This window comes from Lathyrus oleraceus, chromosome 5, assembly GCF_024323335.1.
Source record: "Lathyrus oleraceus cultivar Zhongwan6 chromosome 5, CAAS_Psat_ZW6_1.0, whole genome shotgun sequence".
Lineage (NCBI taxonomy): Eukaryota > Viridiplantae > Streptophyta > Magnoliopsida > Fabales > Fabaceae > Lathyrus > Lathyrus oleraceus.
Genome location: NC_066583.1, coordinates 393,934,890 through 393,955,764, shown reverse-complemented (window position 1 = coordinate 393,955,764; position 20,875 = coordinate 393,934,890).

Sequence of the window (20,875 nt, the reverse complement as noted above, 5' to 3'; positions counted from 1 at the left end):
TTCTGGAGATTTGCTGATGCTGATGACCATTTCATCGTCTCCTTCATATTGGGGGTAAAGATAGTGATTACTGAAAAGTCAATTGCTTCTTTACTGAACATGGAGAAAACTGGAGGAAAAAGAATTTACAACATCAACCCTAGGTCAAGGCGCATTGCTGAAGAAATCAATCCAACCATCTTCAAACTCAACACTGAAGGAAATCCTTCAAAGAACAAAGAACTTCATCAGAACCTCAGAGTATGGCTCAAAATCATTCTGGGAACCATTCATCATCGCCCAGCATCAAACTCCTCTGACTACATCAATGCAGATCAGAAGTGCATTCTGTATTGCATTCACAAGGGTGTGAAGCTCTGCCTTCCTGCACTTCTCTTCAGATATCTCAGAGACTCTGTAAGGGAGACAAGAAACAACATGAAACCCAGATCCTACATCCCTCTGGGAAGACTTCTGTCTGATGTCTTCATTGAGAATGGGCTGGTAGATCATCTGGAGAAGAACAAACTGATGGAAGATCTGGCGATAGATACTGGAAAGCCTCTGAACGCCAGAAATCTGAAAAGCATGGGAATTCTGAAGAAGATTCAAGTCAGACCCACTATGGACACCTCCTGGGATGCCTTGAAAGATCAGAGGAAGCTGCCCCATGGTCTTGCAAGGTTCTTCAAGAATGAACCCGTAGATGCAATCCTCCACTATCTGCAGCGTCTGAAGGATGAAGGAGTCGACATATCTGACTTCAGATTGGACGATTGTCTAGATTCAGAAGAAGACTTTGTCAGATTCAAAAGAGGTCCCTCTAAGAATAAGTCTTCAAAGGCAAAGAGAGCAAGGATAGGAGAAACCTCTGAAATAAGATCTCCAGCACCTCTGCAAATAACTACTGGTACGTCTGCTCCCTCTATTCCCTCTGAACCTCTTATGGCTTCTTCTTCTAATCCTCTCCCAACACCACCTATATACACATCCTCTGAAACCCCACCTTCTACAACCAGAACCTCACAACCTTTACCAAATTTTAATCTTGCTCACACTACCACTTCCTCTTCATCATCTTCAGCCCCAGAATCACCTCCATACCTTGACCTCTCCTCTGACCAAGAATACTCTGACCATAACTCTCAAACCTTAGCCCAAATTCAGGCTCAAAACCTTGCTTCACAACAACCAACACAATCTGAAGCAACTTCACCTCCCCCAGAACAAACAACCAACATTCCTTCTGAAGACCAACCTTCTGAAACTCAACCCTCTGACCTCCACACCTCTGATATCACCCCTCCAAACACATCCGCTGAACCTGAACCTGAACCTGAACCTGAACCTGAAGCTGAACCTGAACCTCTAACATTAAATCTCAGCCCTCCAACCTCTTCACCTCAAACCTCTGAACCTAACTGTCATACCCCAAAAATTACCCATCATTTTTCCTAAAAAAAAAAAAAAAAAAAAAAAAAAAAAAAAAAAAAAAAACGAAAAAAAAAAAAAAAAAAAAAGAAAAAAAAAATTTAATTAATTAATTAATTAATTAATTAATTAATTAATTAAATAATTAAAATAAACATATAAATAAAATATAACAAATTATTTTGGACTTGGGTCTCCCTTATTCCAAGCCCATTACCCACGAAATTAGTCTATAAATACTGAAGTTTCAGTAGGGGAGTGACACTTGGAGTTTACACTGGGAGATTCACTGGAGAAAGAAGGAAGAGAAGCAAAACACTCTGAGGTTTCCTTGGAACAAAACCTTGAGGAAAAAGAAAGAGAGAGAACAGAGAAGGACGGATAGAAACTTTGGCATAGGAACCCTGCCTACCCGGAGAATTCAGAGTAAAGAAACCCTGAAGGCAGCCCATCTGCACCGAAGCCATCGCCGTCCAATTCCCGCTGCCTAACTTATTCCGATACTACAAGTGGTCAATCCCTTCAACCTTGAATTGGCAAACAGGTTTGCGTATCTCTATTGTTTATACTTTCAATTGGCCATATCTACATATATAATGCATCATGATTAAATGTTGATATATAATTTGCTTTCGTATGGGAATTTAAATATGCCTGAATACCCTGAATGTTTGACCATGTTATTCCTGTGATAAAATGCCATAAAATTCAAAGTTCCTAACATGGGGCTGTTTTCAAATTCAAAATTCGTGGCCTTCGCTAGGCGAGGCAGAGGCGAACGAGACAGTAGCTGACTTTTCTATTTTTTTTTTATGTTTTTATCATAGCCATGCATTATTTATCCTATCCTATTTATTGTTGTGATATTTCTCCGGTGTAATCTTCGATTGCACCCTGATTTGGTGTTCTGACATGTTTCTTTTTTTTGAGTTTCGTAAAGGTTCACATATCCCAGGAAAAGGTTATTGGCTAGGTATTCCACTTTATTTGTGGGATACCCTTGTGGAGTTTCACCCTAAATTAATTTTTAATGTATTAATTTCTAATGTATTAATTTTTTAATATATTATTTTTAATAATTTTAATGTGGAGTTTCATCCTAATTATATAATTAATTGTAAAACTTTGCCTTTGAATAAGTGATCTTGGACCTCTCTTTGTTGCCTTACGATTACGATATTACGGTCATGTCCCGCGAACGTGGGGATACCCTTAGCAAAGACCCTTCGGTTAAATCATCATAAAATAAATTATAGTCCCTCGGATGTTGCCTTCGAATATACAACTTTGTCCCTCGATGACCCTCCGATGTTGCCTACGGTTAAATGATGATAGTCCCTTCGAATGCTAAGGTATCCTCATAACTGTTGCCTTCAATGACCAATCGATGACCCTACGATGACCCTTTTACATCCAAAGGATAAAACTACTTATTTCTCAATAATAAGGACAGTTTTACCCTCATAAGGATAGGAAATGCCCGTAAAGACCTTGGGTCGGTACAACTCTTAATTGCTGGCTCACAACTTAAAACATTTTTTTTGCACCTCACACCTTTCAAAATGCCTTTAGAAAATCACCACTTGGTATACATTCATACTAGAATCATTACCGAGTTATATTTTTCTAAACAATTTTCAAAACTAAAACGGGATAACCACTTTGTATACATTCATACAAGAATCATTACAAAGTTAAATTCTCTTTTCAAAACAATTTTCCAAACAATTCACAAACACTTTTTTAGACAAAAATAATATAAGTGATCGAGCAATTAAGAGCCCATGGATAACCATGGATACAAAGGGTGCTAACACCTTCCCTTTGTATAATGTACCTCCCGAACCCAAAATCTAAATTAAGGTTTTTCCTGTTCTTTTCCACCTTTCCTTATTGGATAAAAGAAAAGTCGGTGGCGACTCTTGCTAACCGCGACATTGCGATAAAAAACACAAAAAGTCCAGTTCACCGTATGACAGAACTGGCGACTCTGCTGGGGACCCTTAAAAAGAGAGGTTACCTTAAAAACAAGATCACTTATTCAATATGTCTGATTTATTTTTAAGGGGTTGCTTGGGTATGTTATGCTTGAGTGAAAGATCCTACACCCGGATCTAGTGTACCTTAGGTAAGTAGCAAGAGATCATCGCGACTGTCCGGCGTATACTGGAATGGTCAAAATGATGGCTACGGTTAATGTGGCACTTTGGATGTCCTGATGTTCCTCATGTTAGTTGAGGAAATATTTGGCATTCGCGTGGTGTCATAAAAGCATTAACCAGACCTTTAGAACCCTAATTGACTCATCCTGGCCATTAGAAAGTAGTGAGATAACTGGCTTCGGTTCCGACTGGAGTTGGTTGAGACTCGATACTACACTCTTTGAGATTGGACTTTAGGGAAGCTTCGGTCAACCACTTGGTGTTGCACTGAAGTGGACTTAAGGAAAGGTCAATGATTTGAGATCCTTCTAGAACCCGGTTACTATTCTAAGACAGGTTGAACCAACCAAACTTCAGTGGGGAGGGTATTTACCTATGGAACTCACGCAAGCCTTAAAACCTAGGAATGATTGTTGTGTGACTTGCTTGTGCTTGTTATTTATCTAACAACATGACATCATAACAACATAACATCATAACATCATGGCATTGTACTAACCATTTCAAGGATTTAGGGATTTAACTCTGCTAAAAAAAAAACAGAAAAAACAAAAACAAAAGCAAAAACAAAAGAGAAAAGAAAAAAAAAAGCTCTTTTTGTTAGTTTATGCAAAGTTAAATCCCGAAAGTCCTTGAAAACATTTCATACATTGCATTGCATCGCATAACAGGTATTCTAAAGGATCAGTGTTCTCACGATTTTCCTATCAAACAGATTCCAGCAGATTCAAACAGATTGAACAATGGCTCTCGAACAAACTGTCAAAGATCTCCAGGCCCAGAATGCTCAATTCCAGGAAATGATGCTGAGCTTATCTAAGGGGCAGGAAGAACTGAAAGCTCTTTTGATGGAGAAGAAGAAGGACCAGAAACCTGTGGGTTACATCAACCCGGGGAGAAGGCTTAAGGGACAGGTTACAGGAGTCAAGATTAGAATTCCGAAGGATTCAGAAGAAGAGACCGAGAATGATTCGGAAGATGAGAATCCTAATCTCGTCAATTCTGAGGACGACGATGAAGATTATGAACATGAACAGTACTCTCCGAAGGATGATAAGTACAAGTTGCTGGAAGAACGTATGCTAGCTATGGAGGGGGAGAAAGTGCCCGGTCTGGATTTCGAAAACTTGGGTCTGGTCTCTGATGTGGTCATTCCCCGCAAATTCAAGGTTCCCATTTTCACTAAGTATGATGGTGCCTCTTGTCCTCAGATGCATCTAAGGGCTTATGTGAGAAAGATTCAGCCGCACACTATTGATAAGAAACTGTGGATCCATTTCTTCCAAGAGAGTCTGTCTGGCACACAGTTAGAGTGGTATTATCAGCTTGAGAGCTCTAACATCCGCACATGGACTGATTTAGCAACAGCTTTCTACAAGCACTACCAGTATAATTCTGAGTTAGCGCCTACTCGGCTACAGCTACAAAATATGACTATGGGCTCTAAAGAAAGTTTCAAAGAATATGCTCAAAAGTGGAGAGATTTGGCTGGCAGAGTCAAACCCCCTATGACTGATCGAGAGTTAGTGGACATGTTCATGGGTACACTGACTGGCCCATTCTACAGCCATCTACTGGGAAGTTCCTCGTCAGGTTTCACTGAACTTATCTTGACAGGTGAACGGGTTGAAAGCGGCATTCGAAGTGGAAAGATACAGGCAGCTACTTCTGCAAGCACCAAAAAGTCCTATCAGGGAAAGAGTGAATCAAATGTTGTGTACAGTGAGAGGAAGCATAACAAGAAGAATCGTGACCATACTGTTGGGGCAGTTACAATTGCCGCACCGCCATCTCAGAACTTCCAACACAGACAAGACAGGTCGAGAAGACAGTTTACCAAGATCAATATGACTTTAACCCAAGCACTGCAGAGTATGTTAAAGGCCAATTTGATTACCCTCAGAGGCCCTCCTGCAAATCCCAACACTACTTCTCCTCGTTATAATCCCAACGCCAGGTGTGCCTATCACTCCGATAGCCCCGGGCATGATACGAATGATTGCTGGTTGTTGAAGAACAAGATTCAGGATATGATCGACGCTGGAGAAATTGAATTTGATCCTCCGGCGACCCCCAATGTCATCACAGCACCTATGCCTAATCATGACCAGAATGTTAATGTTGTGGACGACAATTCTCACGTTACTGACGTTGCTGATTTAGCATCTCCTCTCCTGATCGTTAAGAAGAATTTATTGCAAGCTGGTTTATTTCCAGGTTGTGCTGAAGATTACGATCGCTGTGTACTCCGACCCAATGATTGTTTGAATTTGAAGAACGGAATTCAACGGCTGATGGATGATCGTACAATTCTATTTGAAAGGGTTCCTAAGGTGGACAACTCTATTGAAGAGGTATCTGTGATTGCTAGGTCCAAAGCTCCAGTGAAGATTACCGCTACTAGAGTGCCTGTGAAGATTACCGCTGAGCCCAAAGTGGCTCCCCTGATTATTACCGCACCTGGCCCCGTGCCATATTCCTCCAGCAAAGCTATTCCGTGGAACTATGGAGGCGACGTTTACATCCATGGCATAAAGCAAGTTGGTAGTTCTGCTAATCCTAATGATATTGTGGGGACTAGTAAAGTTACTCGAAGTGGAAGGATCTACTCCCCAGAAATCTCACCTCCCGCTCCCGAAATTCGAGGAAAAAGACCAGTCAATCCTCCTCAGTCAGAGACATCGGTCGAAGTTACTTCTGAAGATGTTGCCAAACAGGAAATGGAAGAGATGCTGAAAATCATCCGTAAGAGCGATTTTGATGTAGTGGAACAATTGGGGCATACTCCGTCTAAAATCTCAATGTTGTCCTTGTTATTATCCTCTGAATCCCATGCCAATGCATTGATGAAATTCTTGAAGACCGCTCATGTGCCTCAAGAAACATCCGTCGATCAATTCAAACATTATGTTGCTAATTTGACTGTTGACAATGGCCTAGGCTTTTCCGATGCTGACCTGACGCCAGCAGGAAAGAATCACAATAAAGCTCTGCATATCTCCATTGAGTGTGAGGGGATCACCCTGGCTCACGTGTTGATCGACAACGGCTCTTCCTTGAATGTGCTCCCGAAAGCTGTACTCGATAAATTTGACTACAAAGGCATTGAACTGAAACCTAGTGATGTTGTGGTGCGTGCTTACGATGGTGCGAAGAGTGTTGTCTATGGTGAAGTGGTTCTCCCTATCAAGATAGGACCTCAAGTCTTCAACACTACCTTTCACGTGATGGACATTCGTCCCGCCTACTCCTGCTTGTTGGGGCGCCCTTGGATCCATGGGGCAGGTGCGGTAGCTTCGTCGCTTCATCAAAAGTTGAAGTATCCAATAGCAGGCATGGTTGTCACGGTATGTGGAGAAGAAGAGTATATTGTCAGTAGTGTGCAAGCCTTCAAATACGTCGAGATGGATGGTGAATTCTTTGAGACTCCTTCTCAGTCATTTGAAGTGGTTCCTCCACCCAGTCCTGTCCTTAAGCCAACTCCCCTTGTGCCCAAGGTTGTTCGTGCTCCCCCTGTCATGATCTCTCTGAAAGATGCTCAAGCCGCGATTGAAAATGGTGATCGTGCTGGTTGGGGTCAACTGATCAATGTACCGTACAAGTCTGATAAAGCTGGCCTGGGGTTTAACTCTGGAAAGATAGTCAAAAATCAGATTAATGCTATGGAAGATGCTGATAGTGATTGCGACTTGGATAGCTGGATTTTCCCAACAATTGGTGACGGACTCAACAATTGGAAGACTGAAAACATTATCCCGATTTCCTTTAGTCAGGAGTAATTGTTATTGTTTATTCTAGAATTGCAAATTTTAATTTTCTTTTACAATCAAACTTCTTAAAGCATTGTGTCTATGCCCGAGGCACAATGGCTAATTTGTTAGGGGTTTGTCATTTTCATAAGCATATTCATATTCAATAGATCAATGGACTTTTTGCATTCAAATATTGCGCTCTTTATCTTTCCTGTCATTTTTCAAACAAGCTATGTTTCTTGCACACACTCACGTAACAATTTGCCGATCCATATCCACTCTGGATCCTGTTGGTAATGACTCTGCTACTGTTCATTATGACTTTGAAAATCCGATCTACCAAGCCGAGGATGGAAGCGAGGAAGATTGTGAAGTCCCTGGAGAACTTGCCCGACTACTGCAAGAAGAAAAGACTATACAGCCGCATGAGGAATCAATTGAAATTGTAAATCTGGGTATTGAAATAAACAAGAAAGAAGTCAGAGGTTTCTTGGGGCACTCGAATTACATTGCCCGATTCATTCCACACTTGACTGCTACCTGCAAACCCATCTTCAAATTACTGAGACAAAATCAAGAGATGGTATGGAATGATGAATGCCAAGAAGCTTATGACAAAATCAGGAAATATCGCCAAGAACCTCCAGTTCCGATGCCACCAGTTGAAGGAAGACCTTTAATTACGTATTTGACCGTGTTAGAAAATTCAATGAGGTGTGTTGGGGCAACATGACGAGTCTGGTCGAAAAGAGCATGCCATATACTGCCTTAGCAAAAGGTACCGACTGTGAAACAAGATACTCACAGCCCGAGAAAGCTTGCTGTGCTTTGGCCTGGGCTGCTCGCCGACTAAGACAGTATATGTTGAATCATACCACCTTATTGACTTCTAAGATGGATTCTATCAAATACCTATTTGAGAAACCTGCTGTCTCCTGAAAGAGTTATCACTGACAATGGTACTAATTTGAACAACAAGATGATTACTGAACTCTGCACGCAGTTCAAAATAAAACACCATAACTCTTCTCCGTACCGGCCAAAGATGAACGGCGCCGTGGGGACTGCTAACAATATCAAGAAGGTCATGCAAGAAATGACAGTAACATACAAAGACTGGCATGAGATGTTACCCTTTACTCTTTACGGTTATCGCACTTCAGTGCGCACTACGACAGGGGCAACTCCGTTCTCTTTAGTCTATGGAATGGAAGCCATCTTACTAGTGGAAGTTCAGATTCCCTCTCTAAGAATCATGAAAGAGGCGGGCTTAGATGAAGATGAATGGATTCAGACTCGACTCGATCAGATAAATCTGATTGATGAGAAGAGACTTGCGGCTGTTTGTCATGGGCAGATATATCAGAAATGCATGACCCAGGCATTTAACAAAAGAGTTAAGAGACAGGTGTACCAACTTGGCGACTTGGTGATCAAGCGTATCATCCTACCACAAACTGACCCCAGAGGCAAATGGACTCCCACATACGAAGGGCCATTTGTAGTTAAGAAGGTATTCTCTGGTGGAGCCATGATACTCGCTACTATGGATGGTGAAGACTTCTCACATCCCGTGAACGCGGACATAGTTAAAAAATACTACGCATAAAAGAGACCCGCTAGATCGACGTATCTAGGCAAAAGTAAGGGCATCCCGGCGAACCAAAAGGGTTCGGGCAAAAATTAGGGATATATAAAAAAAAATGTACACCCGGCAAGTCGAAAACCTGAAAAGGCGGCTTGGGCAAAAAAGGGTATCCTGGTGGACTGAAAACCTGAAAAGGCGGTCCAGGCAAAAATTAGGGATTAAAGCGTATGACTATGTCCCGTTCTCAGTCAACTTTCATCCAAGTTCGAGGGACTGACCAAGCCAATCACTTCTATCCGACAGCAAGGGATGAGATGCTCGAAGACATAATGACAGTAGTAGGCTTAAAATCAATAGGACTTCTTCCACATAGCTTTCTCTTTGTTTTCGACAATTTCCTCTTACTAGGATTTCTGTCTCCTTGTACACAAATTGCCTGTTTATAGGCCTCCTTTCAAAATCAATACAACCCTCTTTCAAAAAAAAAGATGCTTTTGTTTTTACTTTTCTGTTTTGGTTGCGTAAATGTCCATTGATTTAATTTGAATTAATATGTGCATTTGAATATGATAAATGTTTACAAAAATACATGCATAGAATAGCAATAGCAATTACTACCCGACTTCAGGATCGAGGAAAAGGTCTAATCATGCTTCCAATGAATCCGCTACCAATTCTCTTTCCCAGCAAGCCTGTTTTTTTTCCTCAGAAAATGGCAGTATCCCCAGGCACAGCCAGTTACTCCCCAACAGAGGTCGGCATCGCCAGACAGGCTGATCATCTCATCCATCCCCGGCCAGGCTCTGTTGAATATTTCCACCATCAGACAGAAATCAAGCATCCCCAGCCGAGAAAGGGTCATCGACACAAATGTCTCAAATCAGTAGATGGGGATTTATTTTCCCCAGTAGAGTCCCCAAGCAGAACTTCTCATACGCATAACTCATTCATTACATCCTTTCACAGCATACGCATGCATACAACATTCACATTTATTTTAGCATAACACGAAACATCTCATGCATCATGACATAGCATGAAGCTAACTTTTTCTTTGCAGGTTAATTATCCTCCTGATATAGTCAAAGTAGAAGGTTCATTCAGACAGACACCTTTATCAATCACATTCAAGATTCAGATACATATTTCAAATACAGTTCATGGGAACATTCATTCTGACAACACTTCGATATCCTCCTAACGATGGCATCTCTAAGCCCATCCCAGACATTTATTGCAAGTACAACATATACAGGTTATCAGATACAGCCTAGCGTACGGTTCATTCTGATTCAGCCCAACATATGACTTCTTCAGCAACTCCAATGCGGTCTAACGTACGACCCATTTGGACCTTCAAATCCTCAGATGCTGCCTAGCGTACGGTACATTCAGGGGTGTAGTCTAGCGTACGACTACTTTCTTTTTCAGATGCAGCCTAACGGACGGCTCATTCTACAACTCGGATACGATCTAACGTACGATCCATTCTGAACTTCAACAACCCCAACGCGGTCTAACGTACGACCCGTTTGGATCTTACAACCCTCAGATGCTACCTAACGTACGGTACATTTCTGAAGTGTAGTCTGGCGTACGACTACCGCTTTCATCATCAGATGCGGCCTAACAGACGACTCATTCTGCGACGGTCTAACGTACGACCCGTTCGGATGTCCATCCCCTCAGATGCTACCTAACATACGGTACATTTCTGAAGTGTAGTCTAACGTACGACTACCCCTTTCGTCATCAGATTCAGCCTAACGTACGGCTCATTCTGCAACTCAGATACGATCTAGCGTATGGTCCATTCTGATCCTTTATCCCCAATAGCATATGACACACTCCGACTCCCCAGCGAAGTCGGCAGCCTAATGGATGACTCATTATACGGTCTAACGTACGACCCAGTGTGGCACCCATGTCTTCAAATTGGCCTAATATACGGCGCGATCTGAAGCTTTCGTCATCAAACCTCCCGGATGGCATCTTTAAGCCCATCTCCATCAAGACCAACTGTCGATTCTCAAGTGCAAATTTTTGGGGCATTCTAGTGTTCAATAATCTTCCACCTCCAGACCACGAATGGCATACACGCCATCCTAACTCTCTCGGTTCAAGAATATTGAACAGGGGCAGCTGTCATACCCCAAAAATTACCCATCATTTTTCCTAAAAAAAAAAAAAAAAAAAAAAAAAAAAAACGAAAAAAAAAACGGAAAAAAAAAAGATAAAAAAAAAGGAAAAAAAAAGAAAAAAATTTTTTTATTAATTAATTAATTAATTAATTAAATAATTAAAATAAATATATAAATAAAATATAACAAATTATTTTGGACTTGGGTCTCCCTCATTCCAAGCCCATTACCCACGAAATTAGTCTATAAATACTGAAGTTTCAGTAGGGGAGTGACACTTGGAGTTTACACTGGGAGATTCACTGGAGAAAGAAGGAAGAGAAGCAAAACACTCTGAGGTTTCCTTGGAACAAAACCTTGAGGAAAAAGAAAGAGAGAGAACAGAGAAGGACGGATAGAAACTTTGGCATAGGAACCCTGCCTACCCGGAGAATTCAGAGTAAAGAAACCCTGAAGACAGCCCATCTGCACCGAAGCCATCGCCGTCCAATTCCCGCTGCCTAACTTATTCCGATACTACAAGTGGTCAATCCCTTCAACCTTGAATTGGCAAACAGGTTTGCGTATCTCTATTGTTTATACTTTCAATTGGCCATATCTACATATATAATGCATCATGATTAAATGTTGATATATAATTTGCTTTCGTATGGGAATTTAAATATGCCTGAATACCCTGAATGTTTGACCATGTTATTCCTGTGATAAAATGCCATAAAATTCAAAGTTCCTAACATGGGGCTGTTTTCAAATTCAAAATCCGTGGCCTTCGCTAGGCGAGGCAGAGGCGAACGAGACAGTAGCTGACTTTTCTATTTTTTTTTATGTTTTTATCATAGCCATGCATTATTTATCCTATCCTATTTATTGTTGTGATATTTCTCCGGTGTAATCTTCGATTGCACCCTGATTTGGTGTTCTGACATGTTTCTTTTTTTTGAGTTTCGTAAAGGTTCACATATCCCAGGAAAAGGTTATTGGCTAGGTATTCCACTTTATTTGTGGGATACCCTTGTGGAGTTTCACCCTAAATTAATTTTTAATGTATTAATTTCTAATGTATTAATTTTTTAATATATTATTTTTAATAATTTTAATGTGGAGTTTCATCCTAATTATATAATTAATTGTAAAACTTTGCCTTTGAATAAGTGATCTTGGACCTCTCTTTGTTGCCTTACGATTACGATATTACGGTCATGTCCCGCGAACATGGGGATACCCTTAGCAAAGACCCTTCGGTTAAATCATCATAAAATAAATTATAGTCCCTCGGATGTTGCCTTCGAATATACAACTTTGTCCCTCGATGACCCTCCGATGTTGCCTACGGTTAAATGATGATAGTCCCTTCGAATGCTAAGGTATCCTCATAACTGTTGCCTTCAATGACCAATCGATGACCCTACGATGACCCTTTTACATCCAAAGGATAAAACTACTTATTTCTCGATAATAAGGACAGTTTTACCCTCATAAGGATAGGAAATGCCCGTAAAGACCTTGGGTCGGTACAACTCTTAATTGCTGGCTCACAACTTAAAACATTTTTTTTGCACCTCACACCTTTCAAAATGCCTTTAGAAAATCACCACTTGGTATACATTCATACTAGAATCATTACCGAGTTATATTTTTCTAAACAATTTTCAAAACTAAAATGGGATAACCACTTTGTATACATTCATACAAGAATCATTACAAAGTTAAATTCTCTTTTCAAAATAATTTTCCAAACAATTCACAAACACTTTTTTAGACAAAAATAATATAAGTGATCGAGCAATTAAGAGCCCATGGATAACCATGGATACAAAGGGTGCTAACACCTTCCCTTTGTATAATGTACCTCCCGAACCCAAAATCTAAATTAAGGTTTTTCCTGTTCTTTTCCACCTTTCCTTATTGGATAAAAGAAAAGTCGGTGGCGACTCTTGCTAACCGCGACATTGCGATAAAAAACACAAAAAGTCCAGTTCACCGTATGACACTAACCTTTTCGTACCTACCCTTGAGGAAGCCATAATGCTGGTCGCAGAGGCTTCAGTACAAAAGGTCAAGTCTTTGACCATTAACTCTGAAGTCAGTGATGATCCTGACTCTGTAAGGACACACTGGAACAGAGTCATTGGCTGGATGACCTCTGAGGCTTTTAAGCTGAAGAACATCTCTGAGCAAGTCAGAAATGGCTACATCAGAGATGCTGAGGCAAGACTCCAGGAAAGACTTGCAAGAGAAGCTGAAGCCAGAAGGCTGGAGGAAGAGAGACTAGCAAGAGAAGCTGAAGAGGAAGCCAGAAGGCTGGAGGAAGAAAGAGCAAGGGAAGCTGAAATTATAAGGGTAAAGGAAGCTGAAGTTAAAGCTCTGGCCGATGCTGCTGCTGCTGCCGAAGCTGAAGCACAAGCTGCTGCTGAAGCTGAAGCAAAGGCTGCTGCTGAAGCACAACAGGCTCTGACTCAGGGGGAGTCCTCATCAGTTGTTCCTATGGTTCTCCAGACGCTGGAAGAACTAAAGAAAGATCAGAAGGAACTCCGTGCCAGAATGGATAAACAAGACACTATCAACGACAACATTCAGAACATGCTGGCTCAATCGCTTCAGAGAATGCCTCCGCCTCCCAACCCTTAGGCACTTAGGATTTTGTTGCTTTGCTTTCTTTGTTTCTGATGTTTACTTGTTCCTTTTGCCTCTGTTTCCTTTTTATCTGAATACAATGTTTTTCTCTTGAATTTTATTTTTGCTGTCTTTTTGATTCTGACAAAAAGGGGGAGAAGTCATTAATAGCTCTGATGAAAATACTGTCTAAATACCTTAAGCACTCTGCAACATATTTTTCTTAAATTTTTTTATCTAACACTAGACTTAAGAAATTGCGGAAGGTATCAAGAAACCTCATTGCTTGGAAGCTTTGGTAAGAACTTCTGAACTCCCTGGCCTATCTCAGGGGGAGCTCTTGTCTATCTGATCTGATTTTGTTTATGTTTCATCTGCTAATTAAGTTTGTTTTGTCATCATCAAAAAGGGGGAGATTGTAAGAACAAAAATTGTTCTACAACAGATTCCATGATTTTGATGATAACAAAGGATGAAACCAAAAATGGCACCCTAACGAAAAGTTTCTAAGTGTGCAGGGTTCTAAGGAAAGAAGGAAGAAATCATCAGATACATTTTCATATCAGATACAAATTATCAGAAGACCAGAAGCATCTGAAGTAGAAACACGTTCAAGAAAGTCAAACTCTGAGCAAAACAGCAAAATATCAGAAGCATCTGAACAAGAAGTACGCTCTAGAAGTTCTGACTCTGAACAACGGTATGTCAAACTCCAGAAGTTCTCAACGCTATCTGAAGAAACCATCAGAACTCAAAAGAGATCAACATCAGAAGATAGATAGCAAGATTCCAAGATCTCCAGAAACACGAAGACTCTGATCATGGATTTTCAAATAAAGGAAGAGTAACGTTAACTTTAAATAAAGGTTTGGAAATGGAATTCCTAATACAGAAAGAGACGTTAACTCCAAATTCAAATGAAAAGGAACTATATTTGGAAAGTAGTCATTCAAAGAGAGAAAGTTGTCTTGGCAAGAAGCTATATAAGTTATGGCATTAATTCATATTATTGACCATCAGTTTCAACGACTACTTCACTCCTATATATAAAGGACTGCAAATCAACATTGTGTGTAGAACATACAAGTACAACAACACAACAAGAACTTACTGAAACATCAACACACATAAACACGTTTTATTCTCTCAATCTTCACGAAGCTTTTGCTTAGAACGTGAAACACTTTGTTCTTACTATTGTAATATTTGCTTATCTTAGAAGCACTCTAGATTACATAAGTTTTTATCTTTGTTGTATTTCCTCAAGTGACTCTGTGCAGTCTGTATACTTGAGAGGACTAAGAGATCTTCCTCTTAGACGTTGTTTGTAATCAATCTTTCAAGATTAGTGGATTAAGTCCTTGTTGAAGGCGAAATCACCTTGGCCGGGTGGACTGGAGTAGCTTTGTGTTATAAGCAAACCAGTATAAAATCCTTGTGTGATTTTCATTTTGAAAAAGCGCTTATTTTCCAAACAATTCAAACCCCCCCTTTCTTATTTTTCTCATCTTCAACTTCTGGTTCAGATATAGATTGTGTTGGCTGTTGAGAGGCCAGAGCACGTGTTTGGAGCTGAGCCAGAGTTGGGGAGTGAGGGTCAGATGGTTCAGTATTTGAGGAAAGATTATAGTAGGGTGGTGATTCTGGAGAGGAAGATGAAGAGGGTGAGGTTGTTTCGTTTATCATTTCTGCTTCCGAAAGGGGTAGAGAGGTGGTGGCTAGGTTAAATTTTTGAGAGGGTTGGTTAGATGGTCTGGTGGTTGAGGGAGGAGTTTCTGAGTTAGTGTATATGGGTGTTGGTTGAGGGATAGAGGAAGCAATAGGCTTAACTTGTACAGAAGGAGGGAGAGAAATAGACTTACCAGAAGATCCAGTCAGAGGTACTGGAGGTCTTGATCCAAAGGATTCTCCCAGCTTCGCTTTCTTCGCCTGCTTCTCCTTCTCAGATGGTCCTCGTGGTCACTTCATGAAGTCTGGAGGGCGTTCTGGCAGTCAGTCTAAGTTGAAGTCTGAGAACTCAACTCCTTGTTTTCACAGATCATCTAAGTAATAGGATAGAGTTCATTTGGAATCTTTCTCTGATCTTTAAGAGCTTCCTAGGAGGTGTCCAGAGTTGGTTTGACCCTTACTTGATTCAGAATCCCCATGCTCTTCAGATTGTGGGAATGGGAGCTGCTCGTCAACTGAGTGAGTTCCAGAAGAGCAATCCTCCAATGTTCAAGGGGGCATACGATCCAGATGGTGCTCAGAAGTGGTTGAAGGAGATCGAGAGGATCTTCCGAGTGACTGAGTGTGCCGATAACCAGAAGGTCAGGTTCGGTACGCATATGCTGTCAGAAGAAGCAGATGATTGGTGGGTTGCTACTCGCACTGAGTTGGAATCTGCTGGGAATGCTGAGATCACTTGGGCTGTGTTCAGAGAGAGATTCCTGAGGAAGTATTTTCCAGAGGATGTCAGAGGAAAGAAAGAGATAGAGTTCTTAGAATTGAAGCAGGGCAATCGGTCTGTTACTGAGTATGCTGCTAAGTTCACAGAGCTGTCGAAGTATTACACTCCCTATAATGAGGCTACTGGGGAATTTTCAAAGTGTGTGAAGTTTGAGAACGGGTTACGTCCCGAGATCAAGCAGGCTATTGGGTATCAGCGGATTAGAGTGTTTTCTGATTTGGTTGACTGTTGCAGGATTTTTGAACAGGATACCAAAGCCAGAGCGGAGAGCTATCAGCAAAGGGTTGATAGGAAAGGCAAGAATCAGAATGATCGTGGGAAACCATATGCAACTGGCAAAGGTTTCCAGAGACAGAGTGGGATGAAGAGGCCTAGTGGGGGAGACTCCAGTGCCCCTGCTAAGTGTTTCAGATGTGGTCAGGCTGGACATCGTATCCATGAGTGTACCAGTGCTGAGAAGAAGTGTTTCAAGTGTGGCAAAGGTGGTCACTTGGCTGCAGAGTGCCGGTTGAAGACTGTGACTTGTTTCAACTGTGGAGAAGTGGGTCATATCAGTCCACAGTGTCCTAAGACGAAGAGAGAGAACCAGTCGGGAGGCAAGGTCTTTGCTTTATCGGGTTCTGAGACTTCTGCAGATGATCGTTTGATCCGAGGTACGTGTTATATTAATGGCTTTCCTCTTGTAGCTATTATTGACACAGGTGCGACTCATTCCTTTATATCTTTGGATTGTGCTGTGAAACTTAAGTTAGAGATATCTGAGATGCATGGAAGTATGGTGATTGATACTCCTGCGAAGGGTTCAGTGACTACTACTTCAGTTTGTTTAAATTCTCCTTTGAGTATTTTTGGTAGAGACTTTGGGATGGACCTAATGTGTCTTCCACTAGTGCAGATTGATGTTATCCTGGGTATGAACTGGTTGGTGTTTAACCGAGTCTATATCAACTGTTTTGATAAGACTGTGATCTTTCCTGAGATTGAGGAAGGAAAGAGTTTGTTTCTATCAGCAAGGCAGGTGAATGAGGCAGTAGTAGATGGAGCAGAGTTGTTGATGCTGTTAGCGACTTTGGAGGCTAAAGATAAACTGGCGATTTGTGATCTAGCCGTGGTGTGTGATTTTCCTGATGTGTTTCCTGAAGAAGTGAATGAATTACCGCCAGAGCGTGAAGTTGAGTTCTCGATTGATTTGGTACCTGGTACTAGGCCGATATCGATGGCTCCGTACCGTATGTCTGCTGTTGAGTTAGCTGAATTGAAGAGTCAGCTGGAAGATCTGTTGGATAAGAAATTTATTCGTCCGAGTGTGTCACCGTGGGGTGCACCAGTGTTATTGGTTAAGAAGAAAGAAGGTACTATGAGGTTGTGTGTGGACTACAGGCAACTGAATAAAGTGACGATCAAGAATCGGTATCCTTTGCCGAGGATTGATGATTTGATGGATCAGTTGGTTGGTGCGAGTGTGTTCAGCAAAATAGATTTGAGATCGGGATATCATCAGATACGTGTGAAAACTGAGGATATTCCGAAGACTGCTTTCAGAACAAGGTATGGACATTATGAGTATTCTGTGATGCCTTTTGGTGTGACTAATGCGCCTGGGGTGTTTATGGAGTATATGAATAGGATTTTCCATCCGTACCTAGATCAGTTTGTTGTGGTGTTTATTGACGATATTTTGGTATATTCGAAATCTGAAGAAGAGCATGCTGAGCATTTGAGAATGGTTTTAGGAGTTCTACGCGAAAAGAAGTTATTTGCTAAACTGTCTAAGTGTGAATTTTGGTTAGAAGAGGTTAGTTTTCTTGGTCATGTGATTTCAAGAGGTGGTGTTGCTGTTGATCCTTCTAAGATAGAAGCGGTATCTAAGTGGGAAGCTCCGAAGTCAGTTTCTGAGATAAGGAGTTTTCTTGGACTTGCAGGATATTATAGGAAATTCATTGAGGGATTTTCTAAGTTGGCGTTACCGTTGACGATGTTGACTAGAAAGGGGCAAGCGTTTGTTTGGGATTCAAAATGTGAAGAAGGTTTCCAAGAGTTAAAGAGAAGGTTGACTACTGCTCCTATTCTGATATTACCAAGTCCATCGGAATTATTTGAGGTTTACTGTGATGCTTCATTGTTGGGTTTGGGTGGTGTGTTGATGCAGAATAAGCAGGTTATAGCTTATGCTTCGAGACAACTGAAGGTTCATGAGAGGAACTATCCGACACACGATTTAGAGTTGGCAGCTGTGGTATTTGTTCTGAAGTTATGGAGGCATTACTTGTACGGGTCAAGATTTGAGGTTTTCAGTGACCATAAAAGTTTAAAGTATTTGTTTGATCAGAAAGAGCTGAATATGAGACAGAGAAGATGGTTAGAGTTTCTGAAGGATTATGACTTTGGTTTGAATTACCATCCGGGTAAAGCAAACGTAGTAGCTGATGCATTGAGTCGGAAATCATTGCATATGTCTATGTTAATGGTTAAGGAATTGGATTTAATTGAGCAGTTTAGAGACTTGAGTTTGGTGTGTGAGAGTACTCACAATAGTGTTAAATTGGGAATGTTGAAGTTAACGAGTGGTATTCTGGATGAGATTAGAGAGGGTCAGAAATCCGATGTGCTTTTGGTTGATAAGTTAACTCTAGTGAATCAAGGTCAAGGTGGTGAATTCAGAGTTGATGAGAATGGTGTTTTGAAATTTGGTAATCGGGTGTGTATTCCGGATGTTACCGAACTTAAGAAGAGTATTCTTGAGGAAGGACATCGTAGTGGCTTGAGTATTCATCCTGGGGCTACGAAGATGTATCATGATTTGAAAAAGTTATTTTGGTGGCCGGGAATGAAAAGAGAAATTGCGAGTTTTGTTTATTCTTGTTTGACTTGTCAGAAGTCAAAGATTGAGCATCAGAAGCCGTCTGGGCTAATGCAACCGTTGGCTATTCCAGAGTGGAAGTGGGATAGTATCAGTATGGATTTTGTTTCTGGTTTACCGAGGACAAGTAAGAATTTTGAAGCTATTTGGGTGATTGTTGATAGATTGACAAAATCGGCTCATTTCATTCCGATCAGAATGGATTATCCGTTAGAGAGATTAGCTGAGTTGTATATTGAGAAAATTGTAAGTTTGCATGGTATTCCGTCGAGTATTGTTTCGGACAGAGATCCTAGATTTACATCGAAGTTCTGGGAAGGTTTGCAGAGGGCTTTGGGAACTAAGCTGAGATTGAGTTCTGCATATCATCCGCAGACTGATGGTCAGACTGAGAGGACGATTCAATCGCTGGAGGATCTTTTGAGAGCTTGTGTTTTGGAAAAGGGAGGTGCTTGGGATTGTTATTTGCCTTTGATTGAGTTTACCTACAACAATAGTTTTCATTCGAGCATTGGTATGACACCGTTTGAAGCTTTGTATGGTAGGAGATGTCGGACACCTTTATGTTGGTATGAGTCCGGTGAGAGTGCTGTGGTTGGACCGGAGATTGTTCAACAAACTACGGAAAAGATTAAGATGATTCAGGAGAAGATGAGAATTGCTCAGAGTCGTCAGAAGAGTTATCACGACAAGAGGAGGAAGTCACTTGAGTTTCAAGAGGGAGACCATGTGTTTCTTCGTGTTACTCCGATAACTGGGGTTGGTCGAGCTTTGAAGTCGAAGAAGTTGACACCTCGATTTATTGGTCCTTATCAGATTTTGGAGAGGATAGGAGAGGCAACCTATCGTATCGCTTTACCGCCGTCACTTGCGAATTTGTATGAGGTTTTTCATGTGTCTCAGTTGAGGAGGTACATTCATGATCCGTCGCATGTGGTCCAAGTAGATGATGTCCAGGTAAGAGATAACCTGACTGTTGAAACATCACCTATGAGGATCGAGGATCGAGAGTTGAAGCAGTTGCGGGGTAAAGAGATTGCTTTGGTAAAGGTAGCTTGGGAAGGACCAGCAGGTGGCAATGTAACTTGGGAACTTGAGAGTCAGATGAAGGAGTCTTACCCGGAGTTATTCGCTTGAGGTATGTTTTTGAGGACGAAAACTCTTTTAGTGGGGGAGAGTTGTAACACCCCGATAAAATAAGATAATTATTTAATTTAAGTTAATAATATATTTATTAATTTAATTAAATAATTGGAATATTTTTATTGGAACTATTATTATCGGATTATTTTATTATTGTTATTATTGGAATAAAAGTTGGAATTAGAAAAGGTCCCATTTGGTAAAAGGGTTATTTTCACGTGAAAAGGAAAAGAGACAGAAAAGTGGAAAAAGAGCCAGAGAACAAGGGTTGGAGAGAGGAAGAGCTTGAAGCTTAAAGATTCGCCGGATTAACTCAGGTAAGGGGGGTTTATCGTCGATTAATGAGTATTATGGGATAACATGTAATGGGTAGTGATAGACTATTGATTTGTCCCTGATTTGAATGAGGCATGATGAAAATTGTGAAATGTTGGATGAACGAAATTGGATTATGATTGAGAGGAATTCGTAGGAATTAGATGTAAAAGTGTTAGAATTGGTGAAATTGAATAGGGTATGATTCGTGTTAGATGATATGAACGATTACTGTGCAAAATTGGATTGTAGGAGGTTGGAATTGGTAGATCTCGTAGCAGAGAAGACCATAGCAGATCTGGAAATCTGGTTTCTGGTCATACGCGTATGGCACTAGGCAATACGCGTATGAGATGGTCTGGTACGCGTATGGCACTAGGCAATACGCGTATGGATGAGGAAGATGATGTTTTGAACGTGGTTTGGTCTCTGTTGGTACGCG